Source organism: Seriola aureovittata, chromosome 6 (genome assembly GCF_021018895.1).
Source record: "Seriola aureovittata isolate HTS-2021-v1 ecotype China chromosome 6, ASM2101889v1, whole genome shotgun sequence".
NCBI lineage: Eukaryota > Metazoa > Chordata > Actinopteri > Carangiformes > Carangidae > Seriola > Seriola aureovittata.
The window spans coordinates 19775508-19790698 of NC_079369.1; the positions used below are offsets into that span (position 1 = coordinate 19775508).

General features: G+C 40.2%; 1 protein-coding gene and 1 long non-coding RNA gene across 5 annotated transcripts in view; one reads left to right on the forward strand and one right to left on the reverse strand.

Moving 5' to 3' along the window:
• Positions 1-15191, forward strand: part of pde4ba (phosphodiesterase 4B, cAMP-specific a) — a 176379-nt gene that overhangs the window by 127677 nt on the left and 33511 nt on the right. The gene's annotated exons all lie outside the window — the stretch shown is intronic.
• LOC130170491 (uncharacterized) overlaps positions 1-15191 on the reverse strand; it is an 86942-nt gene that overhangs the window by 27700 nt on the left and 44051 nt on the right. For both annotated transcript variants that reach the window (XR_008828003.1, XR_008828004.1), the window contains exon 3: positions 14634-14837. This is a non-coding gene — a long non-coding RNA (uncharacterized LOC130170491). The remainder of the gene's footprint in view (positions 1-14633; positions 14838-15191) is intronic.

Genomic DNA, 15191 nt, shown 5'->3' on the forward strand with positions numbered 1-15191 from the left:
TACATCAGAAACGGCATCATCTCCACTCTGCCTCCCATGCTACACACCATCTTTAGCTGGTGAGGTAATGCTGGACCAGCGCCAGCCTCGTGGTCTTGATGTGGCATTAGTTCAATAAAGGGATACTGGGGCAGGGATAGCATGTCTAAATGTCACAGATACAGTATCTGCCAACCTATCACTCTGTCTCTCACCTCACACTCTGCTGTGCACGTCCCCAAAATGCCAACATGAGCAGTTGCCATGGCAGCAACTCCCTCCCTTTCCTCAAGCCCTCACTCTATTCTGGTCAAAGCTCACCCGACCTCCGCAAACCCCCCCTTTCTTTCTCTTCCTTTCTTCTCTTCTTTCTCCAGGTGTCCGTAAGTTTTGAGAAACACATTCTTGGCCCTTTTTCCCTGTATGTTTGTAGCTAATAGGTCTTGGTATTTCTGTCACTGGGTGGCTTGTGTTACCTGCCCTTTTTACTACTTCCCGCTCCTGGCGGCTTTAATGGCCTCTGTGGGGCTCCCAGTAGACAGGCAAAGCAGTCTGGCTCCTGTGCAGACCCCAAAATATTACGCTATACACAAACACTGTAGCCTCATCCTGCGTCACGTATGAAGGTCTGAGGCCAGATTTTTAGGACAAAATTATTAGGCAATAAATGGATTAAATGCCACTAAATGAGGACAAAATCATGGAGGTTTTAAACATTTCTCAAGACCTGCTTCAGGTATCCAGGCAGGGTTGTGTGGTCAACAAGTGAAACCTTAGAAAAACAACTTAAGTGATGGTGAGAGGGTTTCTGTTTCTCTGACGGGAACTGTTATGTTATGACATCTTACTGGAAAGGCTGTGATATCTGGAGAATAATTTCCCCCTATTATTTACTGCAGCTACTCATTGTAGGGTAAATAAACAGAGTGTAGATGAGTGTATGTGTGCCAGTCACCGTGTTTTGTTTGACCAGTGGTTCAGTGGGTTTTTTTTGTGCTTCCCGATGGACAAACAGCTCATATCATAGCATCAACAGATTGTGTGTGTACTATTACACTGCCTGTGGGCGTTTGACAAGATCTTGTGAGCTGTACTACATAGGTGACAGGTACATTTGTTTATTGGAAACTAAGATGACTGGACATTGGCAGGTTTTATACATGTTCCTGGCAATGGTGGCACATCTCCAGCAGCATGCAGGGAGCCGGCTCACTGACAGTAGCTGAATGGATGATGGCAAAAGCCTGTGAAGCTCAGGCCGTCTTATGTAAAACAAGGGTCATATTCAGTTTTACAGCTGGTGCAATTCATTCACTAATGATAAGGCATCCTTTTTCAATTATTTCACATTGGGGTTGGAATCAAATTGTTTTCGGTACGCTCTGTGTTATTACTCCAGCTGACTCAATTCAATCTCGTGTGGATGAGTTTTGTCTAATTTAAAGAGCTATTTGTAAGTTTTGCTATTGGTATATAGCAAATGTTAGCATTAAGAGCTCTGTACTTAGCAGTCTAGAAGAAATGTTGCAAGTTCAGCATCATACTTCATTCCTTTACTCACCAAGATTTGTCTCCAGTGGTAGAAAGCAACTCCAATGTTAACTCTTGTCCCTATCACGTTTTTTCTACTTCTCAAGTTAGCATGCTTAGTAGCTAACCCTGTCCCGTTTCATCTCTTTCCGACAGCAACTCCAATCTGCCCTGAAGATGTAGTGCTGCTCAAAGGGAGCATTATAACTTCTTGTGTTATAAAAACTCTTGTCAAGCAACAATCAAAAAGAAGGCAAGAAACCATGTTCGGCCACAGAGAGAACTTACAAAAAGCCCCATTCTAGGACTGTAAAAAGATGACTGGGTTGGGGAGGAGGCCTGAATCTGAATCTGAAAATTTCTGGTTGGCTCCGTCCCTGACTTCAAAAAACCGCAACACCCTCTCCCTTATGTGTCATCATAATATGACAGTGTTGAGTTAGCGAAAGCTTTTTTACATGGTGTGGCCTCACTTAAACTTTTTAACCTGTGAATAAAACGAACTGTTCGTTTCCTGTTTCCAACTGACAGTTAACATGTTTTATTTTTTTAAACCATCACCATGATCATCCTATAACCTTAACAGATTTGAATTTTTAAATTTAATGTTTTTTCTTGTAAAATAAACCTTGTTAGCTACTAGTCAAGTCCAGACAATTTTGTAATTATCGCCCCAAATCACAAATCACTAATCTTTTAACTCAAAGGGCTTTACAATTTAAAAAATAAAATAGAATAAATAAATAAATCCAAACAAAACACTCTCCCTGCTCTCTCAAACTTGAGCTAAAGAAAAATGATAATACTCTCTTTCTTATTTAACCCCTCCTTGCCCCTTTAATTCCCATACTCTCATATAGAAATGTGGGTAAGCAAGGTGATACTTTTTTAGTTTTGTCTAGTGTGTGAAGTTTCATAATCTGTCCCACAAAGCAGAATGTTAGACTACCACACAAGTCCCACATGACACTAAATTAATGTTTCAGTGAACATTAGTGTGCTCCTGTGTAACTGGCCTTCAAGTTCCTGTGATTTATATGAGTAGGGCAAGATGCTGGGAGGTTTATATGACATCCTCTTCAACCAAACCCCCCCCCCCCAAAGACCTCCATTAGTATATGTGCTGACACCCCAGGATGCCCCTGTTTCGAATGAGAGGCAGGATAAGGACTTCTTCTACTAGAGACAGATTTGTGTACAGAAATGCGTCAAAGTTGGCAGGTGCACCTTGCATCGGGGATGCATGTGTCTGTGTGTGCAGATGTGTACAGATGACATAACAGAACTTATGAATGCATGTGTGTTGAGTATTATGTGAATGTGTATGGATTGAGTGTCCGTGGAAGGAAGTCCATGCTGGGCAGGATTGTGACACTAATGAGGAAACAGGCCAGTGGGACGACAGCGACTTCCTCACACACACTGACACAGAAAAACACACTCTACCCCAGGTGTTTAGACCCCCACCCCCCACAGGCTCTTTTTCTACAACAGTTCATCCATCTTTCTCCGGGGACAAATGAGTTCCTCTGGCGTGACAGGGAGACAAAGAGCAGACAGGGCCTGACCTGCGTCACAAACCTCAGCATGAAAACACTGTCATTAGTCCATTCACAACTCATCCATGACTTTGCCGGCCCGGTTTTCACAGATCGTTTGGGTCTTTTTCAGTTGAAGACCACTCTAAATGGAGAGAAAAAACTTGGTGGAAACAAAGTCCCACCCATTTGATTACAGTTTCTATGGATTGAGCGAAAATTTTAAGCCTCAAACTATAGAAAACAAAGATATTTTCAAAGTGAAGACTTGATCAGAGACAGTGCTGATTCACAGCTTGGTCACATATTGTTCAGTGGCTTTTGAATGACAGATTGTTTTGCATCACACTACTGTCAGCTGGTCCACCACTTCAGTGCACTTTAAAATATTTCAGCAAGTATTGAATGGATGCACCCTTACATCTTTGGTGATCTGCTAACTTTTACTCTAGCACAGCTACGAGTTTCACATTTGTGGTTTGCCTGAGCTGCAATTTGTGTTCGGTGCTGATTAGAAAATGTGAGCATGCTAACACACCAAAGTAAGATAGTGAACATTGTGAACATTGTGAACATTACACCCGCTAAACATCAGAATGTAAACATTGTCATCTGAAAGTGTTAGTATGCTAATTTTAGAAATTTTATTTCACAGGAATAGCCTAACAGTACTGCTAGCATCTTATAGATTTCAGTGCATTTTATGCTGCATAGAAAGCGACATCCAGAGATTTTTAAACCTAAAATCTATTGAGATAGATTTGTCTCTCCCTTATTTCACATCTAAGGGGAAATCCACTGATGTATTATTTAGGTTTGACTTCCTTTTTGCAATAAAACCATTGTGTAGGGTTTCATCAGGGTAGTGAAACCACTATTTCTAATGTATCATTTTTTTTTTAGGATTAACAGACAAATCTATTAAGCCATTTATAAGGTGTGGACGTCAACGTCTCGGTGCACTGTATACTCAAATATCCAATATTTAGATAACAATTTACCTGACAGATGAGATTATAAATATTTAGATGAGACATCAACAGTGTAATTACACTGAGGAAACATAGAGAGTAGTGTACTTAGCTGTCAGGTTTCTGTCTTCGTCTGTCTTATGACTCATTGTCAGTCAGACCTATAGTGCAAATCAGCACATACAGTACAGTACAAAATGTGCATGATATGTTGACCTAGCACTCAGTAACATTGACTTTTTCATACCTGTGTAAACACTTCATAGCCACAGTTTAAACAGCTGAAGCACTAAGTGTTATATCTTGTGTTGGGTTGTGCAAGGTGTTCTGCAGGTCACATAGAAACTGCTTTTGTACAATGTATCGACAGAGAAATCAGTGTACAGAGAAGAGTCTGTTCTTGCCGATTGCAGATAAGACTGTTTACCTTCAGTCTCTCTCTCTGAGAAAAAGACAGACCTCCACTGTTTGCTCTACAAAGGAATGTGTATATTGTTCCCATGAACCAGTTCCTAATGTCTGGCTGTGTGTGTGTGTGTGTGTGTGTGTGTGTATGTGTCTCTAGATGCTCATCAGTAACACTGTAATGCTCTTCTCAACAGACATATCCCCGCAAAGCTGCGTGCTTTTGTCTGTCTCTGTTCTGGTTAGTGTATATTGTTTGTGTGCGTGCATGTTTGTTTGTTTGTTTGTTTGTGTGTGTGTGTGTGTGTGTGTGTGTGTGTGTGTGTGTGTGTGTGTGTGTGTGTGTGTGTGTGTGTGTGTGTGTGTGTGTGTGTGTGTGTGTGTGTGTGTGTGTGTGTGTGTGTGTGTGTGTAAAAGGTTATATAATGGCATAATGAGGCCATCACCCTGATCAAACAATGCTTTGTGTATATTCGTTTTTCGCTCCCTGATTGAAGTTGTGAACCAGCACAATAGTGCACCAAACGCTTTCTACAGTTAGCACCGCATGTGTGTCAGTAGGCAAATCCAGGTGGTCCAACCAGACTTTAACCCAGTAGTGATGCTGTGGAATGACCTGAAGAGAGCTGTTCACACCAGAATATGTCTGAAGCAGCTCTGTAGGAAGCATGATCCAAAATACCTCCTGAACTTTGTGCAGGTCTGAAACAACTGTTTGAGGTTATTGCTGCCAAATGAGGTTTCAACCAGTTATTAACTCTAAAGGTTCACCAGCACTGTGAGTGTTTAATGGGTGTGTTCAATAAAGACACGTAAGATTATAATTGTTTGTGTGTTATTAGCTTAAGCACATTGATCAGACGACATTTTATGAACAGTTAATGCAAAAAACCCATTTTTTTCTTGTCACTGTAAAATGGAAAGTTTAAAATTTTACAAATAAGATTTTAGTCATGTTCTGTGTAACCCCTAGGAGACCGCATCGAGCAGTGGATGAGTATCATTACCACTGCATAACTTCCCTTTTGATTCAGCATCAAACTATTTTGATACCATATCAAAGAATACAAATAAGTAGTTCAGTAGCCAGTTCACCAAAATCATGAAAGCATGTTTTCCCTCTCGCCTCCAGTGGTATCTAACCATGCAGATAGATTTATTTGTCTGGTTATTGAGATACTTGTCTGAGATTTCTGCCTCCATCAAATACAATGGAGCGGACATGGCATTAAGAAAATAACATTCAGCAAAATTCACAAAACAGATAGAGGGTAGACCTTGTGGTGAGATTTTTGGCAAACGTCATCTGCCGAGGAAGGTATTGTTATACGATCGAAAGCTACAGAAAAGCAGAATAAATCTTGCCGTGTAATTGATTTGCCAACAGCTGCATGTTTCTGGTAAAATAATGTCTGGATTATTGTGGTTAAACAGTTTTCTGTGGAACTACTTTTTACAGAAGAAAAAGGAAACTTGACAACATTTGTGGATTTTCCAGCGTATTTTTGTGTCTGGTTATTTTTTTTTTTCTTTTCTTTGTTCCCTCCAAACAGACATATTTTTGCGTGTAGCTTGTTATCATTTCATTGAGAAGTAGGCACTTTTGCCTGTTTCTATATGCTGAACGCTGCATCTGATTTAGGAAGGGCACAGTGTCGAGCTCATTACAAGGACCGTAGTTGTTTCAGAGGTTCTTGACCTGGGGTGTATTATCCTCTCCAGCTCTCCATTGAGGACTCCTCTCTCATTCTCACACCCTTGCTATAATGTGTGTTTATATTCAAATGGACACTTTGTGTTTTTATGTTTTTCCCTCGTAGATCAGAGGATTGATTCAGGACAATGATCCACTCATAGCTGTGTCCTCAGATAACTCCTCTGTGCACTGTGGCACAGTGCTGCAAAGAGCAGAACTAATGGGTCTGCAGCAGATTGAAGCTACACTGTGTGAACGGTGAGCATCACAAGTAACAGTACATTTTTTGACTAAGCCAAAACACGGCTTATTTTGTTTTACAGCTGAATAATGGATCACTCCTGGCTCCAAAAGAATCTGGTGCATGCTCATAGTCTTTTCTGCACATTATTCGCACAGACTGCAGAACAGTCAACAACTTCAGGAAATCCAGACAATTGATATGTTCCAGGTTTCATATCATCCTTGTTTGAACTGAGCTAAGATACTGCTGCTTGTTTTATTTCTGAATAAATAAAAAAATACTGTCCTGTAGATTGTAACTGTTGCCAAGAAAAGAATAAGCATATTCACTGATCTCCATTTATGACACAGATTAATTTTATGCTTTAAGACTCAAGACGTAAGATGATTGAAGGTTCTTACTACGGTGACAGTTGCATTAATGCTGTTGCTGTTTTTTCTTGTCTTTATGGCATAGTGTTAATTGCAGATATTTTGGGTCTAAAACTGTTTAGATTTTAAGAGAGCACAAAAATGAATAAGACAAGTATTTAATAAAGCCTGGTTACAGAGGTTGTTGTAGTTTATACTGTACTGTAAAAGGTATTACTGCTTCCTTTAAACTATGGTTGTCTAATCTTCAGTTAATAAAACTGAGGCTCATTTTCTGTCTGTGCTTAAAGAACACTTTATCCGTCTGCCACAGGCTCCCGCCACTTGACCTTGAGATAAAGGCAGGAAGCTGTCATGCCAAACTGGGATGTGGTACATTCCCAAACTGTGCTTGGTTTATTTCCATTACACTAAATTGTAATGAATATTTGATTTAAGTTGTGGCATCTTCCATGAATCTGCTTTTGAATAGTCTTGGAAAGTGATCAGCCTGCAACAGATCATGGCTAATATCTGTGACAGAACCTTGTTTGTCAGACCATTCATTTCTTCCTTAAGCCTCTTTTTGTTATTATCTTCACTTTGGCCAGAGCTGCAGCATGGTAGAACATGCTTTGATTTATTGTTTGTTATAAGTTTATTCCTTCAACTTGACAGAAGTAGCCTGTACCTCTGCTTCAAAAGCAGATCCGGATGAAGCACAGTTATGAAAGTCATAAATTGCTATTGTCATGGTTAAAGTTGCTTGTTTTTTTTTTTTAGTTTGTTTGAAGCTTCATGTGACCTATAGTATGGTATGTTTATGTTTTCCTGAATGGGGACCTTTTTTGGCCACAAAACGTATGACGTTGGTGCCTCAGAAGCAAAAGGCTGAAGTAGCGTGAGGTGCTTATAAAGCTGCAGATGAGGTTAATGCTGAAAACTTGGTCGACCACAGTTTGTCCTGTTGTTTGCCAGGAACTCAACTGACAGTAAATGACATGATGCCACAGTCAACAGGGTCAACTACAGTATAAACACATGTTCGTATTTAAATTTTTGCCTGAATTTAGTCATATTTCTTTCATTTGCAATTGGCACGTGTATGCATGTGTCTACATACTGTATATTGATTGGTGTTCTTGCTACTCATATAAGCTGTGAGTGGACATGATGTATTGGGGAGGATGCATCATTGGTTTGACTATGTACCAAAAGGAGAGATGTCATTTGACTCCCAACTTTATTTAAAGACACAAAACAAGAAAAATGAATTACAGAACAAACATTACCATGATCGTACCTAAACTCAATCAAACCTGAACTATAGCAGCCACTGATCAAAAACACTTCTGTGAATCAATATCCTACATTTGTAAAGGTTTTGGAAAGCTCTGACTAACGATGTCATCCTGCTGGTCTGCACCAGATCACCAAACAGTTGTTCTGGGAGACAATAACAATGACCTGTTTTGTCATTTAGTATGGAGGACTTGTTGTTTTTTAGTTGATGACTCGACTGATAAAATATATGCGCAGTGGACTGCGATACATGCCTGATAAAGAAAGGGAGATGACGAGAGAGTTGGCTGCTTTTGCTTTATCTATATTCATCGTAATCCTTCCGGGCAACCACACTGCATGTCCAAACATTATCGTCATCATCTCCACTATGTGTCACACAGATAAATACCTTGGAAACATAACCACAATTCAGAAGAAGAGCGGGAACCAGGGCCCAGGATTAAACCACAGCAGTGGTCAAACGGTCCTCTCTCTTTCTCAATGTTTACTATTCCCTGCCAGTAACACTGATTCGCTACTTGGAAATGTAATGTGTATACGACCCTGGCTACTTTGACAAATGCACGTCCCACTGTGTGTTCACGTCCACAAGTGTGTGTTTGTTTGCCAGCTCCTTTTTTGCCTAAACAGCACCTTGCATCATCAGGTGTAGTCTACCTGTATATGTACTGTATGTAAGTGAGACCTCCGTGTGTGTGTGTGTGTGTGTGTGTGTGTGTGTGTGTGTGTGTGTGTGTGTGTGTGTGTGTGTGTGTGTGTGTGTGTGTGTGCGGGCACTTCGTGACAGATGTGGGTAGCTGTATGTTTGCTCTCAGAGAGGAGGTGAGGAATATCACGGCCCTCCTCTAAACCGCCAGCTATCCCGCTCAGCTCAGATCTAACCGTTGTTTATATAATCGGACTCTTGGAGACAAGGTGACGTCATCAATAATATTTTCTACCGGAGCTTCTGTATCATACAGGCCACAGTAAGCGTTTGTCTGCAAATGCGTAACAGTATAAGGTCACTGCAATATCAGTCCTGTTACTCATGACTTTCGGCCATATCACCAGCCTGTCAGCGAAGATTAAAAAAAAGGCTTGTTTTTATTTGTTGTGGAGACCAGACTGGAGTGAAAATTCAGGGGTTTTTTTAAACACAAAGATCAAGTGAGCTGAGGAGGTTTTGGTCACGGCTCGATGGCACATCAGTTTGACTCGTTCCCATATGGTTTTAATTGAAATTCCCTCTCTCTGTCTTGTTTGTCTTCCATACTTTCCCCCTGTGCATGAGAAAGCTCAAAAGAATATTTTCCAATTTTTTTTATTTCAGTGGAGGAATAGGTGCATGAACCAAAGGTGAAGCTGTGGCTGAGATGAAACCCTGAGAAATGTCTCCAGGTGTCACTGTCAATGTCCAGCTTAATTCTCATTGTACAATACAGGATAGCAAAATGCTATAAACACAGACAATGTATAAATGTATTTTTTTAATTAGAAAAGAAAAAAACGATAAAAGAAAAAGAAAAACGGGAAACTAAATAATATTTACAAGTAGATATACATGTATGTACAGAGTTGGAGTCAGGATGTGTTTAGGCTAGTTTAGTATAACGACTTGAGATGGGGCTAAAACTCTACAGCTGTCTCAAACTCCATATGGATGGGATTAAAATTACACAGGAAGGGGGAAGTGAGGAATAAATTATTCATTGTGCTTCTCAGTAATTTAACTTGTTATTCTGGACGGCGTTTTAACCACCGGGAATCTACAGGATGTGGTCTGTAATAGAAATGGACAATCTGCAGGGCTAGCCAAAAGACAATACAAGCACCGACCTGTAGCTGATATTATAACAGATGAACTTTTACAGGGTCTTGCGCTCCTGATTTCCAAATATTTTGGTGTTTAATTGTTCCTATCTATCAGATTGGCAAAATTATATATATTATATATATTATATATTTATATTCATCAGGTTCCTTTATTCTATCCCAGCCCTGATATTCACCTGAAAGGGTTACAAAAGTGTCTTAAAAAACGATGCTCTCCTCTGCCCTTTGCTCCTCTTCTAGGAATTTGGTTCTTTGTCTTTTCTGTGTAGTTGGTGATTGATGAGTTGGCTGCTGCTCATACCCTCAGAGAAAGAGAGAGAGATGGGGTGAGAGAGGGAAAGGTAGGGAGGGATGAGTATGCCTATTTGTACACTGGAAATTTGTTACATAAGAGCTTAGCTCATTACCACATGGTGATGGAAACACACTTATATGTCAATGCCATTGCTATACTCTCTTTGTCCTTTGAACCTCTCTGTTGCTGTTGTTAGTTTTGTTGCCAGTAAGCTGATGGTACCAAATGTGTGGCCAAAGTTTGAGTGTGTGAAAACGTCTCATGTTGGCCTCTAATGTTTTTCATATATGTTCCTTTCTGTCCTTGTGCGTTTGTGATGTTGTGACATTAGCCTGTTGTTACGTAATGGCTGGATGGGGTTGCACCAGTGATTTGTAAATCCATTACTTGTTTTGTGTTTAAAGTCCTTCCTCATACTACCATCTAGTTTCATTCTAGTGATTTGCTAAATCGTGTTGCACCTATGAAAGTTAAGAAATTTCTTAGCTAAGGCAAATGTGTAATTTGGCTGCCAGAAAATATCTGTTGCACAATCCAGTCAAGAGCAAACTGTGTAAACATGAAGTTATGTAGCACCACGAGCTGTAACATTACAACCCACAAAAACGTTTAAGGGTCCAAATGTTACATTAAACTTAACATTTGCAAATGTGTTTTTTTTCAGTTAGTGATGTTCATGAAGTTTAAAATGAGTTTGAAAAACACAGTTATGCTAACCTAACCAGCAGTATTTGCTAATTTAGTTGCATTGTTATTGCCATAAGGTTTTGTAATGAAGGTGCATTGTTTATCGGAAAATATCAATTAAAATCTTTCCTGTTTTTACATTATTATAAAACACTTTTTGATCTAGTGCCAGCTTAGGTATGACCATATTCCATATTACATCTTTTACTTTCACTCAACAGGAATTTATGTGGTGCATTGGCGCTATCACCCCGAGAAGGTTTTTGGAGACATATTAAAGGATAACTCTGGTTTTGTGCATCCTGTTTTTTGTTTTTGTAGTTTCGGCCATTGTTTCTGATAAGATTGTACAAGGAGCTTTACACTAAAAAGACGTCCGACAAGGAAAGAAACGTGAACGGTCAGAAGATCATCCAGATTTTAAACAGTCCCCTAAATTAGTCAAATTTATGGTAAAATTATAACCTAAACGACCAACTTGTAATAAACTGAAACTTTTGCTTTAAATCACACAGTATCTCCACGTGTGCTTACATTATGTTGCATGCTGCTACAAACGGGGTTGTTGTATTTGTTTGTGTCAACAGTTGTGTCGTCTCAGATAATATAAAGGACGGTGCCAGCTGATTTCCAGCAGTAGGTCATATTTCTCCATCCCTCTGCCCTCCTCAGCTCTTGAGTGTCAGTCAGGTGTCCCATAAGGGCTAAAGAGGGTTTGAGATTTCCACTGTGACACACTGACTGACATTTCACAATAAGTGGCACAGCCGTCTGATCGACTGGTGTGGAAACAAGAAAGAACTTATTTCCAAAAATTGACCTCAAATAATGTCTTTGTGTCTCAGTATTGCAAAAGAATTTTTAAAAGTCCGACACAAGCTTGTATTGTGGTAGTGGTGAGTTCATGGTTTAATAGAACCTAATCTCAGTGTTGAGAGAAGAAACGACAGACATGGCCGCTGCCTAACAAGTGTCCAGTGTCATAAACAAGCTGTAGTGCCAAGTATTTACCCTACTGAAAGCTCTCTATACCCGCTGGCACAGACACCCGCGGGTCCAAGCCAAGGGAGATCCAAAGCTGAGTTTTGGGAAAAGACCCACTTGTTTGAGTGGATGGATGTGTGTGTATGTGTGTGTGTGTGTGTGTGCGTGTGTGTGTGTGCGTGTGTGTGTGCGTGTGTGCGTGTGTGTGTGTGTGTGTGTGTGCGCGCGCACATATATGTGTGTGTGTGTGTGTGTGTTTAAAGGCCTGGTGAAAAAGTTGGTTGAGTCTTTATGATATCAGATATTTCGCTTTAAATGTGATTCTGCTTGTTGGTTCCTTATCAGTCCATTATTTACTTTTTACTTGGATGATATTACAGGCAAAGGCTCAAGACAGTGTGTGAAACATAAATACTCATTTGGAAATATGAATATCATTCTTGACTTTGATGATCTGAAATGAGAGAACATGTTTCCAACCTTTTTCCAATAATGTCTTGGCCCTGAGATGGCAGGTCTGTTGTGTTTTCCAGCTTGCAAACAAACCTTTCAACAGTATCTCTGTGTCCTCTCAGTAAGACTGGCTGGACTGAGCTCAACAAGCCAAAAGGAAACATAAAGACCACAAATGTCAGTGCAGGTAGAGACTTTTTATAAAAACCAGATCTCGGAATAGCTGTCGATTAAATTCAACTTCCTGCCTTAATTTATGCCTGCCATGCAAGCCAATGAAATAAGCTACATGTTAAAAGGAGACTGCACTGAATGAATGGCACATAGAGCTGAACTCTTCCCTTTAAACTGTTATGATTGAGCAGTCATTGTTAGGTTGTTGCAAATGCATGATTGTGATTGATTTGTTAGCTGCTTGGCAAGAAAAAAAAAACATTCTCGTTACAGGTAAACGTTTTCCAGTTCAGTTCCATTTCTCTCACCCTTGTGAAAGCAAACCAAGCTTTGGACTGTTTGTCATTCTGTCTGTGGTCATCCACAGCTCCAGCCAATTATGTCATCCTCACTGGTACCATAATGTCAGTCATGATGTCATTCAAACTCTGGAAAACAATCCATCCACATCTGGTGAGAGCAAACAGTCTGAGTCTACAGTCTTCACGGAGCAGAAGTGTCTTGTAAGTTTGAGATTGGGCCCGAAATTTGCCAGAAACAGGCATAAAAATATTCTTATTGTTCTTAATTTGAAATTATGTGTTGATAATCTAAGTTTTTGCTTGCTTGTGCTGCTTGTTGGTTCATCTTGACCTTGTTTTTCTAAGAATATTTAATCACTACTAAATCGACAGAAGGCTTTTTTCATTATCAGATAATCTGCTGATGATTTTCTGAATTAATTACTTTAAAAATGACAAAAAAATGATTTCCAAAAGCAAAGAAATCTCTTGTTTTGTTCAACCAAGAGTCTAAAACCTAAAGATATTGATTTAAAAAAAAAAATCAATTATCATATCATCATCAATTTCTTCACATTACAGATTCTTACTTCTGCTTGAAAATGGTTATTCGGGTTATTCAAATGTTATTCAGCTATTAAAATAACAGCCAATCAGAGCATTTTTGATTGCGTTACTGATTAAGGATGATGTCTCGCCTCTAAACTGAGTGTTTTAATTTGTAGGCACGCCACTGAAAAGTATTCCGCTTAAATGCAACCAACACACAAACCACTTTACACAAATTCTGTGTCACTTCCCTCTTTCAGTAAAAGAGAATGGCTCTTCATAGAAAAAGGTTCACCTGATTCCAGTTTGGTTTCCTACTTCCCTTTTCATTTACAAACTATAAACACGTTTACACTTCTTGATAAAAGGGACTTATTTTCCTTGAACCAGTTAAAGTTTCAAAGGTCTGCACCAAAGTAATATTTCACTCTCTGTGAGTAAAAATATACAACGAATTTCCGAATATGTGTCAATCTGTCACTCAGCTTTGTCTCAATTGAAGACTGAGCAAATGAATAACATGTGGTTTTGTGCTTTTTCAGCCTGACATGACTCCACTCCAGTTGTTGTTTTGTGATTTGGTTTTAATGAAGTCCAACTCCATGCCGGGTTTTAGCTGCGGCCTGCCACAGAGAGAGAGCAGGTTCAGAAAGCTGGAAGCATGCACTCTGCAAGTATTTGAATTATGCCATTGACGTCAGCACAGTCATAAAGTAGACTGCTGCCCTTCCCCTGAAGTATTCCCTTGCCAGAAGGCCTGTTCAGCTCAGCGCAGATGGATTCAAACGCTCTCTGCTTCACAGACAGGCCCTTTTGTTTGGGTATTTGGGAAGCATTTGGACTCCCCCCGCCAAAAAACACCACCACCACCACTACCATGCCCTCTTTGTGGAGCAGGACAGAAAGCAGCTTTTTCATCAACGATAAAATAGTCCACTTCAATTAAAATCCTCCTGTTTATTATTAACCAGGAAACAAAACAGCCAGATCATGGTTTGGTTATCATTACGCTGTGGTAACGTGGCTGATTTTTTTTGGCAGTTAGGATCCAGATATCTCTGTTTTTTCTGAAACTGCTGTTAGGCCATGAATGCCACATGCCTGTTTAGTTGTTACGGGGGGGGGGGGGGGGGGGGGGGGCTTGTATTTAATCTTGATTCAATCAGGAAGTTCCATTTAGCCAATATGGACGAACACAATCAATCTCGTTCTGCATGCTCACCAGTGCCAATAGTCTTTATTGGCTCAATTTGATTTTTGCATGTGGTCTGGGCTGCACACATAAACACACACACACACATGCATGGAGATACTCTGACTTGGACTGACACACACACACACACACACCACACACACACACACACACACCATGCTTACCCGTCATAAGGAGGCATGCCGTTTGAGGTCATTTGAGGTTTGTCTCAGCTGGTCTTCATATGTTACTGGAGGCGCTGATCCTTCATTGCACGCAAACCCCTTCATCATAGAACCCCTCTGGTGACTTTCCTCGCCCCCGCTCATCAAGTCTGCCCCGTCCCGACCTGGACTCGTCTGGCTTGGCCCCGTTTCAAGGCCTGCACACTAAATATGGTCAAGATCATGTTAATAAGACAGCCATGTTTTTCTTGACAACAGTTCAACAACAGCTGGAAAAGCATTGTGACCAAAATGATTTCTTGCTTGGCGTGGATGTAATGTTATTCAGACATCAAAGCCAAAAAACAGAAGACACATGACACGTGAACCGGGCCTGTGTAGTTACACATCAGCCCACTGAGGTTGTTTACTTCCTCATTATTTGAAATAAGACCTGTAAAAGTGATCTGGACCCTGGTTTAAAAGGCTCATGGGAGCTGCCACGCCTTCCATATTTTCTGGGTGTAAAATAAGTGAAGTGGAACAGCACTTAACAGCCTTAAAGTGGATTTGTCTCAT